At 46.3% G+C, this 22461-nt stretch overlaps 1 long non-coding RNA gene across 1 annotated transcript in view; it reads right to left on the reverse strand.

Annotated features, from left to right (window-relative positions):
• The window catches only part of LOC143025209 (uncharacterized), an 868162-nt gene extending 846105 nt beyond the window's left edge, over positions 1–22057 (reverse strand). Inside the window, exon 1 of the long non-coding RNA XR_012966369.1 lies at positions 21919–22057. This is a non-coding gene — a long non-coding RNA (uncharacterized LOC143025209). The remainder of the gene's footprint in view (positions 1–21918) is intronic.
• Positions 22058–22461: the final 404 nt, after the last annotated feature.

Below are 22461 nucleotides of genomic sequence, written 5' to 3' on the forward strand. Positions count from 1 at the left end.
ACGTAAAGTTGTCGTTGGTGTGCTGGAATGGCTGGTTGTGAATGAAGTCTGAAATCGGTATGATCAGCTCGATCATGCTGATTAGGCGCTAGCATATATATATATATATATATATATATATATATATATATATATATATATATATATATATATATATATATGATATATATATATATATATATATATATATATGCGACACTGGTCTACTACCCCTCTGATGTCCGTCGTTGCTGAGAGGGGTTGGAAAGCCACGAAAGTATTTTTACCCTGAACGGGGATCGAAACCGGACCTTCCGCGTTCAGAGGCATGAACGTTACCCACTGCCCCACGCGGGCATTACCATGAAATACAAAAATGAAAATTGAAAATAAAATAAAACAAAATGAAACAGAAAGCCAACCATCCATTGCCCCATAACGAGAAAGCTGCAAACCGAGGTGTCCATAACGCGTTGTTTATGTGCCTAAGTGAATTCAAAGTGCTCTTACCTAGCTATTTCTAAGTTCAATTATGTACAGAATGTAGCTAAACAACTTCAGCGTACATTATAAGACTACATAAATATGTCACACACACACACACACACACAGAATATAAATATGATTTTTTCCCGCTGGGCCTGACGTCTTGGAATTACCAATGAAGTTGGAATTTAGCCCTTAAGTAGAGCCGCATACATTTATTATTGCAATCTGTAGGATCCATACAGTTCACAGCATATTTTCATTCATTTATCAAATATTTACGCCCTACTATTTCATTCGTCTACAACCACAAGGTACAACAAAGGCTAAATGGTCTCTCAGTCTTGACCAAAGGGTCCGCCATTCGACGTAATAGACGCCTGGCGTTCATCAGAACAAAATGTATTAGGTATACCATCCTCCTTAAGTGGTTTCTGTTTTATGGAAAAATATCATGTAACCTTTTGGCGAATATATTCGACTAACTTTCACCCTGGCTGCCGCCAGGCGATTTTATTCGGCTACGGAAAACCAATATAGTTGTACTGACACATCTCTTCCTACATCTTCAAATATCGATGGAAAAATGGTAACTGGAAACTTGTATCTTATTATCCAAGGATTTCATTGGATGCTCGTTACTTATCTTTATCAAAACGTAGCCTTGACGCGCATGAGCTTAATTAGATGTAATCTATTTCAAGCAACAAGTTAGAAGAAGCAACATGATCAACATACGTTTAGATAATTGGGGTTAATATTTCATAGCATGCTAAGTCAATATATCAATAAAATTGAATACAGCATTGGCCTCAACATATAAACTGATTCTTCCCTTCGTGAACGTTAAATTAATTATTGCAAATAATCGAGACAGTATTAATCCCCTTCTTAACTCCACTAATGTATCATGTCCCTTGCCTCCGAGAAAGAGGTGACCTGAGAGGTGACCTGATAGGTGACCCGAGAGCTGACTTGATAGGTGATTCGACAGGTGATCCGACAAGTGACTCGAGAGATGACCTGATAGGTGACCCGAGACGTGACCCGACAGGTAATTCGACAGTTGATCCGAGGTGACCCGAAAGGTGACCCAAAAGGCGACCCGATAGGTGAACCAACAGGTGATCCGAGAGGTGACCCGAGAGGTGATCGGAGAGGTGACCCAACAAGCGACCCGAGAGGTGACCTAAGAGGCGACCCTACAGGTGAACCAACAGGCGAACCGAAAAGCGACACGAGGGGTGACCTAAGAGGCGACCCGAGAGGTGGCCCGAGAGGGACCCCAACAACCGACCCGACAGGTGAATCAACAAACGAGCCGAGAGGTAACCTAAGAGGCCACCCGAGAGGTGACCTGATAGGTGATCCGACAGGTGACCCGAGAGGTGACCTGATAGGTGATCCGACAGGTGACCCGAGAGGTGACCTGATAGGTGATCCGACAGGTGACCCGAGAGGTGACCTAAGAGGTGATCCGAGAGCCAACAGGCGACCCGAGAGGGAGCCCAACAAGCGACCCGACAGGTGAACTAACAAACGAGCTGAGAGGTGACCTAAGAGGCCACCCGAGAGGTAATCTGATAGGTGATCCGACAGGTGACCCGAGAGGTGACCTAAGAGGTGATCCGAGAGCCAACAGGCGACCCGAGAGGTGACCTAAGAGGTCACCCGAGAGGTTGTAGCAAGGTTATGCCTTGAAGTTTCGTTTTCTGTAGAATTCACGTACCATAAATCAATTTCTTTGTTAATACTGTCACCCCGCTAAAACTTGTATTATGGAAATATAACATTAATACTGTTACGTTTCTCATATCTGTGTAAAGATCTGTAAATATTAGTACTATTATTCCATAAAGTTTAAATTGTAATACGTAAGCAAATATATTCCCGGTGCTAATATTAGTAATATCTGTCCTTGCATAAAGAATTACGTCTCACTGCCAAGGCTTTGGTCGAGTATACCACGCATTTTACATTCAATAAACAGTCCCGAGAGAATTGGAGTTTAATTTCTTTCTCTCACTGACGTGTACCCTCACCATTGTGTAGTAACCTAACACTACAAGGTGATCCCCGGTTTGAGATCCAGGTCAAAGAACCCCTACAGAGTCGTTACATGGGGACAATACTGACATTTCCGAAATTCCTATCCTTGGCAACTACGACCGCTCCTGTACTTTCACTCCCAACCTGAAACCCTGTACATTTAAGGTCATCAGTATCGAACTGACATTGTCATTATTATTCAAAAAAGTGACTTTTCAATAAATAGTCACTGTGTTACGAGTTTCGGGACCGCCGACAGCCATGAATGTATTGATTGTGTATACCTGATCGGCCGCAAAACTTGCTGGTGTAGTGACTAGCGTCTCGACTTCTCATGCGGGATGACAAAGTTCAAGCCCCTTTCAATGCTTGAAAATTCCACTATCACTACAAGTCATTACTGCCCCCCTTGTGTGTGTGTTTGTGTGTGTACGCGAGAATGTGTGTATGTGTAAGGTCACAGCACTGCCCAAAGATCAAACCTACGAGCTCAGATCTCATCCAGAATAAGTAACCGACAATCACAAGCCCAGTACGTGCTCCAAGACCATAGTGAATCATCAACATTACATGTGCACCAGCGGCGAATTACAATCCGGTCTCGGACGGTACCGGGCCAGTGCGTGATCCGCCCGCGCGGCAACACGCGAGAAAGGACCGGGCGACGAGCAAGACTGACGGAATAGAGAATGAGAAATAATTCCGGACGGGTTCACGCATTACTACGGGAAAAAAAAAAAAAAAAAAAAAAAAAAAAAAAAAAACGCGTTCTTTGTCCATATTTCATATTCTTTGGTGCGCTTTGTTGCGAAGCATTTTTCTATACGGGCCAATTACGAAGTGACTCACAAACACTATTTCAGGTATCAGTATGAACGAAGTTTTATTTGAACTAGCTTCTAGCTACCTGACAACATTATATCCTTTACCAAACGTATTCCACTTTATCCATTCATATTCATTTATTCATATATTCACCCACAGCATAAGTTTAAAAAAAACAGTCTGAGTATCAACTAAAGAGAAAAATAAAAATGGTAGAATGCAAGTTTAACTTGCCTGTAAAACTTGGCATGGTGAGTGTGTGTGTGTGTGCGTGCACACTCACATGCACGCGCGCGCACACACAGGGGTATACACAAACATGTATATGAGCATTTACTTCTGTTGTTATTAATAATAGGTATCGTGTCTACTTCCTCTAATTGTGTGTGCGCTTCTCCATCGCAGTTCGTTGTCCTCCTCTTGGGTAAAGTTAGGCGAGAGTTGTCCTCTGAACTTGAGGCGCTTTTCCCTCTGCCTTTTCAATTATGTTTAATGATATGAAACAAATGAAAAAAGAGAAGAGGAGAAAAAAGATGAGGAAAAAAAAAGAGATGAAGATGAGGAAGAAGAGAAAGATTATGTGGAAGAAAAGGAAGAAGAGGAAAAGGAAGAGAAAGATTATGTGGAAGAAAAGGAAGAAGAGGAAAAGGAAGAGAAAGAAGCGGAAGGAGAGGAGGAAGATGAGGAAGAAAATGAGGAAGAAGAGGAAGACGATGATGGTGATTTTTCTACCGAACAGACGTTGGAAAGAACCATCTCCTAAGCCCATCAATATACTTATGTCCACTTGAGAGAACGAGGCTTACGGAGCGAGGGTAAGGGAGCGAGAATAAGGGAGCGAGAATAAGGGAGCGAGGGTAAGGGAGCGAGGGTAAGGGAGCAAGGCTAAAGGAGCGAGGGTAAGGGAGTGAGGGTAAGGGAGCGAGGGTAAGGGAGCAAGGCTAAAGGAGCGAGGGTAAGGGAGTGAGGGTAAGGGAGTGAGGGTAAGGGAGCGAGGGTAAGGGAGCGAGGGTAAGGGAGCGAGGGTAAGGGAGCGAGGCTGAGGGAGCGAGGGTAAAGGAACGAGGGTAAGGGAACGAGGGTAAGAAAGCGAGGGTAAGGGAGCGAGGATAAGGGAGCGAGGGTAAGGAAGCGAGGGTAAGGGAACGAGAGTAAGGAAGCGAGGGTAAGGGAGCGAGGGTAAGGGAGCGAGGGTAAGGGAGCAAGGGTAAGGGAACAAATATAAGGAGCGAGGGAAAGAGAACGACGGAAAGGGAGTGACGGAAATGGAGAGGTGAGGGAAGACAGAAATAGATATGAATAAATTGATAAAGATAGGTATAGATAGATAAATAGATGTGCGGGGAAGGAGAGTTGATGAGTGCAGTGGAAAAAATAAGCCCAATTCAATGGACGTTTTTTACACACACACACACACACACACACACACAAAGAGAGAAAGAGAGAGAGAGAGAGAGAGAGAGAGAGAGAGAGAGAGAGAGAGAGAGAGAGAGAGAGAGAGAGAGAGAGAGAGAGAGAGAGAGAAGCACACCTCATTTAAGACATTAGATGACACACACACAAACACACACACGCACGCACATAAAAAGCTCTGTTAACTCTCACCCTCACACACACACGTACACACATAAAAAACTCGGTTAAAACCCACCCTCACACACACACGTACACGCGCACACAAAAACTCAATTAAGAGACATTTGGTGCCACCCCTCACACACACACGCACATAAAAAACTCAGTTAAGAGACATTTGGTGTCACCCCTTACACACACACACACGCACATAGAAAAAAAAATTGGTGCCACCCCTCACACACACACACACACACACACACACACACACACACACACACACACACACACACACACACACACACACACATAGAAAAAACTTGGTGCCACCCCTCACACACACACACACACACACAGAAAAAAACTCAGTTAAGAGGCATTTGGTGCCACCCACACACCTACACAACAGCTCCATAAACTTGCTACGAGGTTGGGGGGCGGGGGAGGGGGGAGGGGGGGGGCGGACGAGAGCTCCCGATGATATACTACGTGGGTCCTCAACACCGGACGACGGCGTAGCTGTCGCCTTCGATTAACGCGGAAATATAATTCGCTCACGTGACAAACCGGAGTTTGGGGCCTCGTAAACCACGTGCGAGGCTTCAAATTGTGAGTCGAGTTAATGTAAAGAGGTTCCCCACAATGGCAAATCACACACGCAGGGACGTCCTCGGGGGGGATTTATCTCTGGTTTGTGACATTCACGGTTCTGTCGCGACACAACACGAATAACATCGTTATTATCGTTCAATACGTTTCAATGATAACGTACAGTGTGCCCCTGCCACCACTTCATTATAAGAAAAAAAAAAAAAAAAAAAATCCATGCTGGTTCTTCGTAAACATACGTGACAATTGCGTTACATAATATCATCTCCGTGGTGAGGACCCATTTCTGGTGTAATATTCTTTGATATGCGCATGTAACATGCATAGCCTACTAATACGAGGCGTACGTTACAGCCATGTTTCAGATCGCATAGCCATTTTGTCAATTTGTTTGGCTTTTGTGAGAGGTGTGTGTGTGCTTGAGTGTGCGTGAGTGTGCATGTGTGTGTGCATGTTTGTGCGTGAGTGTGTGTGTGTCCATGAGTGTGAGTGTGTGTGCGTGTGTGTGCGCGTGAGTGTGTGTGAGTGTGAGTGTGTGTATGCGTGTGTGTGTGTATGCGTGTGTGTGTGTCTGTGTGCACGTTTGTGTGCACGTTTGTGTGCACGTTTGTGTGCGCGAGTGCGTGTGTGCGTGCGCGAGAGCGTGCGTGCACGCACGCGCGCTCCGTCATGGCGCGCAGTGAATCCATGTCCAACTCTTAACAGTCACTGATGACTACCAAGTGCTCTTACCCTTTATTACGTCATCATTATCTACAGATTTTATTCAGGCTAAAACGAGACGATAGGTAGAGTGGGCATCACTGCACAAAGGATATCCTAATTAACTCTCATCCCCTATAGTGAAAACCTTCACAAACTTTATTCTGATTGACGGTGTCTCAGCACAAAGTTCAGAAGGTTCAGTTGGAGTGAAACTTTTCATACAAGTTCTATGACTCTTTATCGCATTTGATGTGTGAACAAATCCAATTGAAATAATAAGTGAAAGCAGTTTCAAACTACCTCCATATTCCCAGTTTTGTTGTTGTTGTTGTTGTTGTTTTTTAAGACCTCTGTTTTCTTTATGGATTGTACACCATGGTACTGACCAAAATCATTATATAATCCTTGATAAAGTTTTCCCAAAGGGTAGTTATAAAAAGGTATTACATTCGTACCTGACAAATCATTGAAGTCGTTTTTCATCTAAAATAGCAAACCTATTAAAAATTGTTAGGACCACCGACTAAGACTAAAAAAAGAAAAAAAAAATCTAAAAGTATTAGATTGTTTACGGGAAGTCGATCGCGCAACGGGGGTGGATGTTTTTTTCACTAATCTAGCTTGAGAACAAACAAACCTATTACTACAGCCACTGGATTCCCAGTCCGTTTTCTCGCGTAGCCCATGCTTATGCACTGCTGTCCTTCATCCTCCTGGTGACCACTTCCACAATGAATAGAATCGTCGGGATAACCACAAATCATCACTGGCTTGTGGTGCCACTCGTGAAATTATGGCACGTTGTAAAGATCCAGACTGCATGAGGGTTGTTTACCTGCACAAGTTAATACTTGGGGTGAATGATCTTAACAAGCTCATTCGAGGATGGCCAATCTTTACATAAGAACATAAGAATCAAGGAGACTGCAAGAGACCATAAGACCTACACTAGGCAGTTCTATGTCCATTACCACCTGTCATCCCCATCCATAAAGTTGTCTAATCGTTTCTTAAAACAAGCTTGTATAAAAGATAAAATAAACTGAACCTAAACTAGGTTTGTTTTTTTAAGAGAAAATGCTCTATTACCTTGTTGTCTATCTATACTTAGTTGAATAATAGTCACTGTTGGGGCGATGTATGTTTACAACCTCATTTCTGGGTTTTCTACTCTTTTCAACCTAACATGTGGGTTTACCTTATTTTCAGATGGGTACTCTGGGGGTTCCTGATATTTACAGAGTCCAAACCATGCTACACCCCACCCCACCACCAAAACCCCAACACTGCAATGTGACTTAAAACAGAAGCAAGTTCCACCTTTGACCTACTCCCGATGCTGCGAGTGACTGGAGGCAGGTGTGGGAGGTAGGTGTGGGGGGTAGGTGTGGGAGGTAAGTGTAGGAGGCAGGTGTGGGAGGTAGGTGTGGGAGGTAGGTGTGGGGGTAGGTGTGGGAGATAGGTGTGTGGGGTAGGTGTGTGGGGTAGGTGTGTGGGGTAGGTGTGTGGGGTAGGTGTGGGAGGTAGGTTGGGAGGTAGGTGTGGGAGGTAGGTGTGGGAGGTAGGTGTGGGAGGTAGGTGTGGGAGGTAGGTGTGGGAGGTAGGTGTGGGAGGTAGGTGTGGGAGGTAGGTGTGGGAGGTGGGTGTGGGAGGCAGGTGTGGGGGTAGGTGTAGGAGGTAGGTGTGGGAGGTAGGTGTGGGAGGTAGGTGTGGGAGGTAGGTGTGGGAGGTAGGTGTGGGAGGTAGGTGTGGGAGGTAGGTGTGGGAGGTAGGTGTGGGAGGTGGGTGTGGGAGGTGGGTGTGGGAGGTAGGTGTGGGAGGTAGGTGTGGGAGGTAGGTGTGGGAGGTAGGTTGGGAGGTAGGTGTGGGAGGTAGGTGTGGGAGGTATGTGTGGGGGGGTCAACCGCAATGCCGAACAATTTCAGTCATATGCTACACACCCCGAAGGAATGGCCGAAACCATCTCGACCAACGCCTTCAAGTCATTAACATCTTTCCCCAATTTCGTTCTGGCTCAGGAAGATTTGGATCCCTCTGGACCAGAGTCCGACATCAATTTTCTAACGAGAGCAGACTGATATAAATAAAACGACTATTCTTCTTTATGTACCTCTTTTAGACTCCCTACAACAACTCCACCTCTCCAGTGTCACATTGTCCCCAAGGACAGAAGCGCTGGTTCTCACAGACAAAAGACTTTCCTCCTGAAGGACCTCTGACTCCTCGAGACTCTGAGAACCTTTGCCCGCTATGGTGGCGGCGTCGCCTCGCACGCGAAATATAGATTAACGACCGCGAATCATGAGGGAATCATTGTAAATTTGGGGTCATTTCAATTTGCGAACGACACTGAACATGTGCTGCTAGAACGGTGTGAAAGGGATATTACACATTTCCTCGTTAAGCGTGAAGTGACGAGGCATTAATATATTTGAAAAATTTGAGAGGATAAAGAGTAGGACAGCGAATGGTGGAAGAGAGTGAAAAAGAGTGCATGCATGGCGGAGGTGGAAGGGGGCGTCTGAGGTGAAGCTGGAATGAGCGCGTTAAGGAATGCTTGGATAGGAAGAAGGAGAGTGTGGAGAAAGAAACGTGGAAAGCCTGAGACACGCAAAGGTGGAGAGACATGTGGAGAGACATGTGGAGGAAAATTAGGAGGAAAGTGGAGCGCTTTTATTGCTCAAAGAAGATGGCGTCCACAACGCTGACTGCAGTAGTTTTACAATAATAGTGCCGTGTAAAAAAATAAATTATATATATATATATATATATATATATATATATATATATATATATATATATATATATATATATATATATATTGTCCATGGTAGTAGGGTAGTGCAAGTCCTGTTTTTTTTTTTTTTTTTTAACAAGCAGATGATGTTGACCGCTACTATATGTCTGCACGTGCTTTTCCTCAATTGAGAAAATACATCGCCTTTTTCAACTTCAGTTGTCCAGGGAACAGATTCTTTCACGAAACCTGATCCAGAAGAAGAAATCCTAATGACGGATCTATATCAATGGAGACTGAATTTGTTTGTACGTTTCCCTCCTACAGCGGCCGCGAGAAACTTTGCACGTGGGTGTGCTTGCGCCCAGGAAAGGCTTTCTACTTGATCCCATTGTGGAATCTGCGCCAGGAGACGTTTAGCTGTGCCGCCACCTTTGCCCTGGGCGCTTGGACTGTTAGGGCAGGTAACAGTCACAGCTGGAAACCAGAGAGGAATGCAGGATTCGAACCCACAATTCAGTAAATGCGAGGCTGTCACGGGTCATTCCTGCATCTCGCCCACTGCCCTGGGTCAGAAGCAATGCAGCAAGACACAGCACATCCACAGCAATGCCGCTTCAATTAATTGGCGAATCCCGGAGATCCCCTCATGCAGAAAAAAAGAAGACGGGGAGAAATCCCTTCGGGCTGCGTTAAAATATCATTCACACATACTCCCTCATCCCCCACCCACTCCCTTCCATGCATCACAGCATCATCCATACACAACCATTCTCCACTCACCCCTATCTTCTGTCTTCTCCCAATACTCTTTCATCAACCTTATCTCCCAACTCCTTTTCCACCCCAACTCACTTCCTCGTTTCTCGCACTATCCAGCTTAGTAACACATTTAAACTCTTCTTCTCTTTATGTTTCATGTTTCTGCCCCATACAGTGTTGTCGGCACAATCAACCCTTCATACAATCTCTTCTTAGCAGGTGATGCGACAACACTCTTGAATTTTCTTTGAAAGAATGATTTATTGTCAAAGATAGAATTGTATTATTACTATTATAAGAGGGGGTTTATACGGTCAAACTGTTCGTCGAACGCGGTTCGACAGACACGTGTTTAAAGTGATGTGTGAACGTGTGAACGGGGTATTTAGGGTTTAACCAACGTGTTCGACAACCAAATACCCCGTTCACACATCACTTTAAACACGTGTCTGTCGAACCGCGTTCGACGAACAGTTAGACCGTGTAAACCCCCTCTTATAATCATATTTTCTTAATAAAATAATAGTAATAATAATCATAGTAGTAGTAGTAATAATAATAATAATAATAATAACAATAATAATAATAATAATAACAACAATTCTACCTTTGACAATAAATCACCCTTTCAAAGAAAATTCAAGTGTTTGTTGTCGCCTCGCCAAAACACGTATCATACATATCCTCGTCCAGCTCTATTACCGATATACAAAGCGAACCAACACATTTATCTATATTTTAACCACGTGAGGCTCAGTATGTGGCTCCGCTTGCGCCTAATGAAGGTCTTCAACTTGATCCCAACGTGATAGTTTCATCCACTTTGCAATTACTGGCAAAGTCAGTCTCCCTGTGACTAACAATACACGTTCGATTGGTGTCGAGAATATCCAGAGATTTTTTTCTCAATGATAATGGACTTTTATGGGAGTGAACAATATGCCGCACGCGTGCTGGCACAAATTGCCTGTAATACTGTGCGAAGGGACAAGGAAACAGCCAACAAAGCTGGCCAGGTTTTCTGGAATATATATATATACATATATATATATATATATAATGTATATATATATGTATATATATGTATATATATGTATATATTTATATATATATATATTCATATATCAAATTTATTATATATATATATATATATATATATATATATGTGTGTTTGTGTGTGTGTGTATATTATATATATTTTTATATATATATATATATATATATATATATATATGTGTGTGTGTGTGTGTGTGTGTGTGTGTGTGTGTGTGTGTGTGTGTGTGTGTGTGTGTATGTGTGTGTGTGTGTATTGCATACACACGTGTGTGTACATATAAACAAAATGTATATTCTATATAGTATATACAAAATGGAATATACAAATATGTATATACAAATATGTACACAATACACACACACACACACGTATATCTCAGTGAATTAAGGGCAGTAAGATCGCACGAAATGACCACATCCATTAGTCAGCCATGCAGCAGATGAACAGGCTAAACACACAAAACACTTGGCCAAAGCTGCCATTTTCTTGCTTTTCCACGCCTCCCCGTCCGTGTACCACATCCTCTACACTCCGCCTCTCCCCCCCAGCCCCCTCCCCACTTCTCCGATATATTTCTCTCTGCCCCAGCAGCCCCTACTTATGTAATAGCTACTGTCACCTTCGTCGTTATCTGCAGTAGTTTGGGTGATATGTCGCTCGCTGTCTGCTTTGTCTTGCGTGCGCGCCTCCCCGCCAACGAACAGTGTGTGTGTGTGTGTGTGTGTGTGTGTGTGTGTGTGTGTGTGTGTGTGTGTGTGTGTGTGTGCGTGTGTGTGTGCGTGTGTGTGGTATGTAGGTGTGTTTGTATAGTTGTGTGTGTGTAGGTGTGTGTGTGTGTGTCTGTAGGTGTGTGTGTGTGTGTGTGTGTGTGTGTGTGTGTGTGTGTGTGTGTGTGTGTGTGTGTGTGTGTGTGTGCGTGTGTGTGTGTGTAGGTGTGTGTGTGTGTAGGTGTGTGTGTGTATTCACTTGGTCTTTGGATCACGTGTTGGACTCGTGATCGACAGCTATTTCCCTCCTGGAAGAGAGCTCAGAGCTCGTGTGTGTGTGTGTGTGTGTGTGTGTGTGTGTGTGTGTGTGTGTGTGTGTGTGTGAGAGAGAGAGAGAGAGAGAGAGAGAGAGAGAGAGAGAGAGAGAAAGAGAGAGAGAATGTAAAACAAAAACCGAGCATTGTGTGTCATGTAAATTAAAAGGGAAAAAACAAGTAAATGAATAAATAGATAAGTAAATGAACAAATAAATAAATAAATATAAACATAAAAACATGCATCTACAGATCTGCTTAAGTGGACATGCAATGTATCAAAACATGTCCTATTAGCTTGCTTTCCCAGTGTTTCGTCCTTCATTCATGTTTTCATTTATTTTTCGATCTAGATATCCTAAGTATTGCCACTTTCGCTGCATTTAACTATTTCGCCGTTTCACCTAGCTGCCGCTAGGTGATTTTATTCAGTTCAAAGAAACCATCAAACCAATCTAAACATTAAATTAATCAATTTATGCATTTCTCTCTTATGGCATTATCTTCGCAATGTCACATCAAACTTTACTTCTAAATCGATATAAAAAATATCTTCCTTGTCAGTGCTTTCTGGATAAGACCAACAACACTCGCTTTTTTCTAAGATAAGCGTCGCGCATAGAAATGTAGATACATAGATAGAGAGAGAAGGGAGAGAGAGGGGGGAGAGAGGGAGAGGGAGAGGGAGGGGGAGAGAGGGAGAGGGAGGGGGAGAGAAGGAGAGGGAAGGAGAGAGAGGGAGAGGGAAGGAGAGATAGGGAGAGGGAAGGAGAGAGAGGGAGAAAGAGGGAGAGAGGGGGAGAGAAAAGGAGAGAGAGAGAGGGAGAAAGAGGGAGAGGGAGAGAGAGAGGGAGATGGAGGGAGAGGGAGAAAAAGGGAGGGAGAAGGAGAAGGAAAATGAGAGAGGGAGAAAAAGATAGAAAGAGAAAGAGATAGACAGTTGAACACACAAGACTCAAATATCCCAAAGGAGACCTTCAAATATTTTATTCTGCTCCACGCCAGAAAATTCTATTCACCTTTTGAGTAACGTCTGGACCTTCATTGGTTGAACACTTCCTTCCTGTTTATTTCCAAGACAACAATTACCACAAAGCTACAGCCAACTTTCCTTCACAATTGCTGCTGAATAGCTGGCTACCCCCATTATCACATCAACATACTTTAAAGCCTTTGTTCTGGCTGTGGGCAGTATGAACAGACGATTCTTAGCATTTGAAGGGGGAAGGGGGGGACGAACTCTGGTCTGATGGGGGATGGGGGAAGTTTCAATCGAAAGAGCCCCACCCCCTTCAGTCTCCTCTTCCTCCTCCTCAGTTGAACAATAAAGGCCTCAACCCTCAAGATGTAAAGTAGTTTAATGTGACCAAGGAGGTTTAAACGTATCGTGTACCTTTCCCAAGTGTTGTATTCTATTGTATTTTTGTCTATAGTTCACCAGCACTTCTCTCTTATCACGCCGTTGTCGGGATATATCTTAGGATCACGAGTTCATAAGTGTGATAACGTCCTATGTATGTGTATACGTATGTGTGCATGTATGCGTATATATATATATATATATATATATATATATATATATATATATATATATATATATATATATATATATATAAAGGTTTAGTATTATTAGTGGAAATCAATTTTGCAGACCACATCACGGTACTGAGTGGGTTGATATTCCAATTCCAGGTCGCGTCGCGTATTTCCCATAGCCTAAGGGTTTCCTATACTGAAACCTGTGCATTTCCTAACCTCTTCATATGCATGCACTCGTGCAAGAAACAATGTATAAAATATTATTAAGAATAAAGAATAGAAAATAACATACAAGCAGTTGAATGAACAGATTAAAAGTAAACTATTTATGAAATTAACAAACACGAGCAAATTTCCGTATTCGCGTGTCCGACTTGTAGTTAAACTCTTCGCCACTCGCCTATTTTCAGTTGAATTCCCTGTTAGCTACAAACCTATACATTACCATCACCCGACCAAACACCTCGGCCGAGTTTAGCAAACTCCCTAAGTAGCCCCGTCTGAGTAATTTATCATCTGTCAACGTTGGCCGCTATCAGAAGAAGAATCGTGTTATGCGCCAAGGCCGTAAATGATACCCAATGGAACAACGGCCGCCATATTTACAACGTTGCATTTTGTGCCCCACTCAGTTTATTTCATTTAGCCTGCTATACCGTATACTTACACGCAGTAACTATTATTCTTATCGACTTAAATTCACCGCAGTGATTAACATCTGGAAACGAGGCCCCATGAAACTGTGGTCAACTCAATGTTCGACGGAGTGCCCCCCCCCCAAAAAAAAAAAACGCATTTTATTTCACATATAACTACAGTGGTTGTTCTCAACATGACCAGTAATTTTCTGCAACTGACTTCGGGCGCAACAATAGAGATGCTGAATATGGGGAGGAATGTGAACGATGGACTGGATACAAAGCCCATTGGAGAGGTGCAGGACAGGAAATGACAAAGAATCCAAAACTTGTGGAGTAACGAAAGAAAATGTATATGAAAGGACATGAAAAAAATGAAGATGTGGACGGGGGAGTGGAAACACTTTTTTTTAAGATCATTGGATAAATCATTCGCAATGAAGGGAACCAAATTTACTCAAAAAGAATGATGGACCTTCATGCGATATTCAACATTTGGAGAAAATTTATGATACTGTGGGAAAACTATGGAGGTTACGTAATTACATAAATTTACTGCGGCCAGTGAAGAGAATACAAGACTGTAGAGGCCTGTTTTATGTATATATATGTGTGTGTGTGTGTGTGTGTGTGTGTGTGTGTGTGTGTGTGTGTGTGTGTGTGTGTGTGTGTGTGTGTGTGTGTGTGTGTGTGTGTGTGTGTGTGTGTGTGTGCGTGTGTTTTATGGTGGATATGGAAACACGGAAGGGGCATGTGATGTCACCTTCGATGTTGAAAATGAATATAGGTGTAAAAAATTGAGTAAAAGATAAAGATTAGTGAGCAGTATTTTGTAAGAGCAGTAATAAAGAACACTGTGGAAACGGGAAATGGTGTAGAGCAGAGGAGGTAACGAGTCCACATGAGAATTTATGGAAGAGAAAGATTAATGGAAGAACATGAAAGAATCGGAAACTGAACTGCGTATCTACTGTATGTGGTATAGGAACAATCAACAGAGCTCTAATTAGATATATGAAAAATGTAACAAAGCAAAGACATGATAAATTGGACCTTAGATTCTGGATATACTACTGTAGATACAAGGAGGTAGGTAAGTGAGGCTATAGTGCGTATATGGTCGTGGGATAAAGAGGAAAAGGGAGATTGATTAGGAAATGATAGTGTGAAGTACAGAAGGTTCAATGCTTAGGAAAAAATGAGTGATGGAAAATGGGTGGTAATAAATGGGATACTGTGAACTGTGATCCACGTGTGTGTGTGTGTGTGTGTGTGTGTGTGTGTGTGATTCACCATGTTCTCGGATTACGCGTAGGACTCGCGATCGACAGCCATTAACCTCCAGGACGAGAGCTCAGAGCTCGTATGACCGATCTATGGGTAATGTTGTGACTTTCCACGCGCACACACACCCAACTCCCCACCCACGAGAGTTGGAGTAACGACTCGAAGCGCAGCGATACTGAAATTATTTCAGCCCTGGGCAGGATTCGAACCCGGACCACCGTAGTGACAGTCGGGGACTCTACCGACCGCGCCACCGAGCTAATACACAAATATATGCACATACGCATGTATCCAGGTGCATAAAATTACAAACATACGCCTTTCCTGACATATGCTTAAGATGAAATCTAACCCATTAGAATCCACATTACCAGACGGGGAAAAAATTGACCAGCTATTTTAAATTCAAAAAGTTCCCTGTAACAAATGCACAATTTTTCTTTTCTTTTCAGATGCACCTGAAGAACAGAAATTTCGTTTAAGCAGTGCCGGCGTAAATTAAAAAATAAATAAATAAATAATAATTATAAAAAGATAACTGGGGTCCATTCTCTATAGCGGAAGATGGACCCCCACTAAAATATACAACACATTGTCATTAAGTTAAGTGAAGACAGGTTAGGCTAGGTTATGTTAGGTATTTCAATAAACAAAACTAATTAATAAAATTTGTGTAATCATAAAAAAAATAAAAAATATAAAACTTTTCTAGTTTTTTTGAGTAGGGGGACCATTTCCCATTGGGAGGTCCATTTTCCACTGCGGAAAATGGACCCCGTGGTCCAATTTTTTTATGGGGGGTTTTCTATTGGATATCTCCCTTAAAAAAAGGGGGGGGGTTTTGGTATATAGGTAGATTTTCTATTTCACACCACTCTTCTAGATAAATCCATCAAGTTCGAGGAAGACCTTCGATCTCTGCCTGGAACTGTCGCCATTGTTCCTGGGAGATACAATTATAAACAAGATCGAAAATAAAGAAGAAAAAAAAAATACATAACAAATTTATCCCCGCGCCGAAGCCATTCCGTACCATTTGCATATTTAATAACAATATTAAAGCGTATTGCAATGGTAACGTATATTTGGGACAACTGTAATCAAGCCATGAGGCTGATCATTAGCGTTTGGTCTGCATGATATACAAGATGGGGCCAGCGGGGCGCACGAGCGAGGTGGGGAGAGGGGGAGGGGGGAAGAGGGGGAGGCCCCGGAGCGTCTTGCGAGGTGACAGCCCCATCTTAAGTCAACGGGAATGAAGCCAAAACACAAGGGAGAGAGCCCGTGAGTCCCGATAACGACCTCCGCTCTCGTGAGGTTCTCGGTCGCCGCGCCAGCAACGATGGATATCTTCTACAAATAGGAAAACAGATGCATCAGCAACATGGGGATATATTGCGCGTACGTGGAGGCACACGAATATGCGTGTACATTCCAAGGCGAGGTAGAGCAGGGGATGGTGAGGGAAGGAGAGGCATCACGTGTGCATGTGTTTGTGTGGTGGCGAGTATATGGAGGAAAAGGAGAGGAAGAAAAGACGTAATTAAATACAAAGGGTAATCATTTATAACAATAAAAGAAGTGGAAAGAGGCTTCTGTGGGGCCTAGAAGGAAAGACAAGAATGAAGCCGTGATGAAATGGGGCGTGGGAATTAGGGGGCATGGGGAAATGGGCATGGAGCAGGGTTAAAGTGGGCGTGGAATAGGGTTGTTGTGGGTGTGAGGGTAGGGTAAATTGGGTGTGGGGCGGGCTTAAAGGGGACGTGGAGTAGGGTTGCTGTGGGTGTGAGGGCAAGGTAAAGTGGGTGTGGGGCAGTGATTAGTGGGGGCGAGGGGAGGGGTTAATGGGGGCGTGGGACGAGGTTAATGGGGGTCTGGGTGGGGTTAATGGGGGCGTGGGGCGGGGTTAATGGGGTGTGGGATGGAATTACGGGGGCGTGGGGTGGGGTTATGAGGACATGGGGCGGGGGGGGGGGGCATTACGGGGCATGGGGGTCAGGGTTAGAGGGCGGGATTAAGGGGGGCGTGGGGTAGGGTTAAAGGTGGCGTGCGGACGTGTTTAAAGATGACGTGGATGCGGGGTTAGAGGGGGTGGATACGGGGTTAAAGGGTGCGTGGGGAAAGGGTACTTAGGGTGGGCGGAAAGGGGATGCGAGCTGGGGTGAAAAGGGGACGAGGGGCGGGGGAAAAAACGTGAGGTGGGGGAAAATGGGGCGTAGGGAAATGGAAGCGAGAACCAGGGGGCGAGTGGCAGGGGGCAAATGGGAAATGGGAGCGAGAGACAAGGGTCGGGGGGGGGAGGCCTGGGGGGAGAGACAAGGGTCGGGGGGGGGGAAAAGGGGGCGAGAGACAAGGGTCGGGGGGGAAAGGGGGCGAGAGACAAAGGTCGGGGGGAAAGGGGGCGAGAGACAAGGGTCGGGGGGAAAAGGGGGCGAGAGACAAGGGTTGGGGGAAAGGGGGCGAGAGACAAGGGTCGGGGGGAAAGGAGGCGAGAGACAAGGGTCGGGGGGAAAGGGGGCGAGAGCCAAGGGTCAGGGGGGAAAGGGAGCGTGGCACCGGGGTGTGATAGGGAGCGTGGAACGAGGGAGAAGGGAGCGCGGTGCGGGGGGGGGGAAAGAGGAGCACGAGGAAAGGGGATGCAAAGTGGAGTTAAATGGCAGAGCAGGACGGGGAGGAGGAGGCGAGGAAGGGAGTAGGCTTAGGGGGAGGCGTTGGGGGAAGGAAGCTTGGGGGAAGGAAGCTGGGGGAAGGAAGCTTGGGGAAGGAGACGTGGGAGGGAGTAGGTGTGAGGGGAAGAGCCGTGGGGGAAGGAGGCGTGAGGGAAGGAGTGGAAGGCGTGGGGGGGGAGGAAGCGTGGAGAGAGGCATGGGGGAAAGAGGCGTGGGGGGAAGGGAGGAATGAGGCGTGGGGAGAAGGGGGTAAGGAGGCGTGGGGGGAAGGAGGCGTGGGGGGAAGGAGGCGTGGGGGCTGGGGGAAGGAGGCGTGGGGGGAAGGAGGCGTGGGGAGAAGGGGGGGAGGAGGCGTGGAGGAAGACATGGGGAAAGGCGTGGGGAGAAGGCGGGGAAGGAGGCGTGGGGAGAAGGCGGGGAAGGAGGCGTGGGGAGAAGGCGGGGAAGGAGGCGTGGGGAGAAGGCGGGGAAGGAGGCGTGGGGAGAAGGCGGGGAAGGAGGCGTGGGGAGAAGGCGGGGAAGGAGGCGTGGGGAGAAGGCGGGGAAGGAGGCGTGGGGAGAAGGCGGGGAAGGAGGAGGGGGGAGAAGGCGGGGAAGGAGGCGTGGGGAGAAGGCGGGGAAGGAGGCGTGGGGAGAAGGAGGCGTGGGGAGAAGGCGGGGAAGGAGGCGTGGGGAGAAGGCGGGGAAGGAGGCGTGGGAAGAAGGCAAGGAAGGCGTGGGGAGAAGGCGGGGAAGGCATGGGGAGTAGGCGGGGAAGGAGGCGTGGGGAGTAGGCGGGGAAGGCATGGGAAGAAGGCAGGGGAGGCATGGGGGGAAGAAGGCGAGGAAGGAGAGGGAGGGGGAAGGAGAGGGAGGGGGAAGGAGAGGGAGGGGGAAGGAGAGGGAGGGGGAAGGAGAGGGAGGGGGAAGGAGAGGGAGGGGGAAGGAGAGGGAGGGGGAAGGAGAGGGAGGGGGAAGGAGAGGGGGAAGGAGAGGGTTGGAGAAGGAGAGGGAGGGGAAGGAGAGGGTTGGAGAAGAAGAGGGAGGGGGAAGGAGAGGGAGGGGGAAGGCGTGGGGGTGTGGGTGAAGGCGGGGAAGGGGGCGTGGAAGGAGAATGGGAATGTGAGGGAGGGGGAAGGAGAGGGAAGGGGGAGGGCTTCGTAAAGGGAAGGAGAGGGAAGGGGGAGGGCTTCATAAAGGGAAGGAGGCGTGGGGGAAGGAGGTGAAGGAGGCGAAGAAGGAGCGGGAAGGGGAAGGAGGCGTGGGTGTATGGAGGCATGGGAGGGAAGGTTTCTTACGGGTAAGGAGGCGTGGGGGAAGATTTAGGGACAAGGAGGCGTGGGGGAAGATTTAGGGACAAGGAGGCGTGGGGTAAGGCGTGAGGGGAAAGCGTGGATGGGGAGGAGGCGTGGGGGGAAGGCGTAAGAGGAAACGAGGTGTGGAGGAAGGAGGCGTGGGGGGAAGGCGTGGGGGAAAGAGGCGTAGGGGGAAGGTTTCGTGGGGGTATGGAGGTATGGGGGAAGGTTTCGTGGGGATAAGGAGGCGTGGGGATAAGGAGGCGTGGGGATAAGGAGGCGTAGGGGGAAGGAGGCGTGGAGGGAAGGAGGCGTGGAGGGAAGGAGGCGTGGAGGGAAGGAGGCGTGGGAGGGAGGAGGCGAGGAGGGAGTGGGAGATTAGGGGCCAAGTTTTCATAGGGGTAAGCTTGGGGGGAAGGCGTGGGGGCGTGGGGGAAGGCAGGGAAGGAGGCGAGGAAGGAGAGGGGGAAAGGTTTTGTGGGGGGAAGTAGGCGTAGGGGAACGTTTTGTGAGGGTAAGAAGGCGTGGGGGAGGAGGCGTGGGAGGCTTGGGGGGAAGGAAACATGGGGAAGGAGGCTTGGAGGAAAGGAAACTTGGGGTAAGGAGGCTTGGGGGAAAGGAAACTTGGGGTAAGGAGGCTTGGGGGGGGAAGAAAGCTTGGGGGTAGAAGGCGTACGGGAAGGCGTAGGGGAAGGTTTCGTGGGGAGAAGGCATAGGGGGGAAGGTTTGGAGGGAAGGAGGCTTGTGGGGAAGATTTCGTGGGGGTATGGAGGCATACAGGGAAGGTCTCGTGGGGATAATGAGGCGTGGGGGAAGGGGAGAAAAGGGGCGTGTGATGGAAAAAAAATGGGGGGAGTAAAAGGGAGCGAGAGGCAAGGGTGGGGGAAGGGGCCAAGAGGCAGGGGAAGGGGGAGGGGAACCGAGTGAGAGGCAGGCATCGGTGAGGAAAGACCGAGAGACAGGGGGAGGGGGGGAGTGAAAGGTAGGGGCAAAGGTGTGTGGGGGAGGGGGGGAGTGAAAGGTAGGGGCAAAGGTGTGTGGGGCAGGGGGGCAAAAGTTTGTGGGGCAGGGGGGCAAAAGTTTGTGGGACAGGGGGGCAAAAATTTGCGGGGCAGGGGGCAAAAGTGTGCGGGGAAGGGGGCAAATGTGGGGTGTCAGGAAGAAAGTGGGCTGACTGGTGGAACGTGAGGGAGATGCGAGGTGATTGGGAAAAGAGCGTGGGGCGGGGCAGAGGGGGGCTTAGGGTGGTGGCGGAAGGGAGGGCGGAAGGGGGCGTGGGACGGGGGCGGAAGGGGATGTGGGGCGGGGCAGAAGGGGGCGTGGGACGAGGTAGAAAGGGAGCGAGGCAGGTAATGAAGGGATGAGGCCAAGAAGGGGAATAGATGAAGAAAGAGGGAAGAGGCGAGGAAGGAGGGGGAGGAGGCGAGGAAGGAGGGGGAGGAGGCGAGGAAGGAGGGGGAGGAGGCGAGGAAGGAGGGGGAGGAGGCGAGGAAGGAGGGGGAGGAGGCGAGGAAGGAGGGGGAAGATGCGAGGAAGGAGGGGAAGAGGCGAGAAAGGAGGGGGAAGAGGCAAGAAAGGAGGGGGAAGAGGCGAGGAAGGAGGGGGAAGAGGCGAGGGAGGAGGGGGAAGAAGCGAGGGTGGAAGGGGAAGAAGCGAGGGAGGAGGGAGAGGAGGCGAGGAAGGCCGTGGAGGAGGCGAAGGAGGAGGAGGACGAGGGATGAACTAGGAGAAGGCAAGGAAGAAGGGACCTTCATGAACATACTCGTATCTTAGGAAGGAACAAAACTGAACGCTCCCCAATACACATCACTCACCCACCCACACACACACACACCCACACCCACACCCACCCACCCACACCCACACCCACACACACACACACACACACACACACACACACACACACACAAAAGACACTTGTTTTTATCCTTAAATATGTGGTTACACTTTAGGACAAGTTCAACAAGTTCTGGAGAAACAATTAGTTTATTTTCAAAAACGTATTATTTAACGAATCTTTGGTACCCAGATCTACTGTGCTCTGATGGAATATGGTCGTCTATTGATTTCTTCCAAAGTTCAAGACATTTTCTCGTTTAAGAATACAACCATTGGCGAAGCCCAACTTTTAAAAATCTAAAATGGATATATTTCGTAAAATAGGGACAGAGCCCTACGAATGTAGTTCCATCCTTATATATTGCAATTAAGGTAATTATAATTTGGTTAATACATATCTAAGTTGTGATCAGGGTTCTAGAACTAGATGGACCTAAGTATGTACCTACTAGATTTACTGTGGATGACGCAACCAAGGCTTTACAAATATCGCTTAAGATCAACAAAATAGTATGACAAAATCTACATGCATGATTAAGTCCATGGCAATATAGACCGTCTTAAAAAAAATGCACAAATTGACAAGTACTTATAAATGTGTAACAGTTACAAATCAAATGCGTTCGAGTTGTAACGGTCACCAATACCAAAATAAATTAACATTAAACGAGTTTAGATATAATATTCAATCTGTAAAACCCAATACACTTAGCTTGTAAACAGCAGAGATTCTTGTATATATCCTGTATACTGTTGGATGGTTTTATTCAACAAACGTCAGGTTAAATAAAAAAGAAATATTGGCAATCGTGATGGAGTTTTAAATGTATACCAGGTACGCATTATGATTAAGAGAATTCTACTTACCTTCTCGATGTCTTCTGTCCATGTCATATACTTTATCTTCTTTTTTGCTGGTTCTAAATCACACTGTAAAATACTTGATGCACTATATTTCAATAACATACCGTACACGAAAAACTAAATGGAAAAACTGTTCACGCGACTTGTCCGTCGTTTGCCAATTTTAATCAGCGTCTAAAGTGAAAGACAACAGACATCCAAGATTTTTTTCTCCAATATACCAACACAATTTTACGACCTCATTAAATAAAAAAAAATTATTTAAACTTATAGTACTGAATATAACTGTATATTTTCATCAATCTCATTTTTTTATTGTTACTGGAATCGAAATGACCCAATATTGTGTCGATAAAAGGCAATGTTTTCACAAGAACTCAAGAAATTTTCATGTAATTGAGAAAGCAATGACTGACATGATTATGAATGATATTTTCATCCATTCACATATGTTTATTTTCAGATTGTATGGCAAAAATATATATTTGTTTTTGTTTCGAAATTTAAAAGCACGTGACGTCATATCGCTTTGAAATTCATATGACA

The sequence above is a fragment of the Oratosquilla oratoria genome, chromosome 5 (assembly GCF_046742065.1).
Source record: "Oratosquilla oratoria isolate Oo_2021 chromosome 5, ASM4674206v1, whole genome shotgun sequence".
Taxonomy (NCBI): Eukaryota; Metazoa; Arthropoda; class Malacostraca; order Stomatopoda; family Squillidae; genus Oratosquilla; species Oratosquilla oratoria.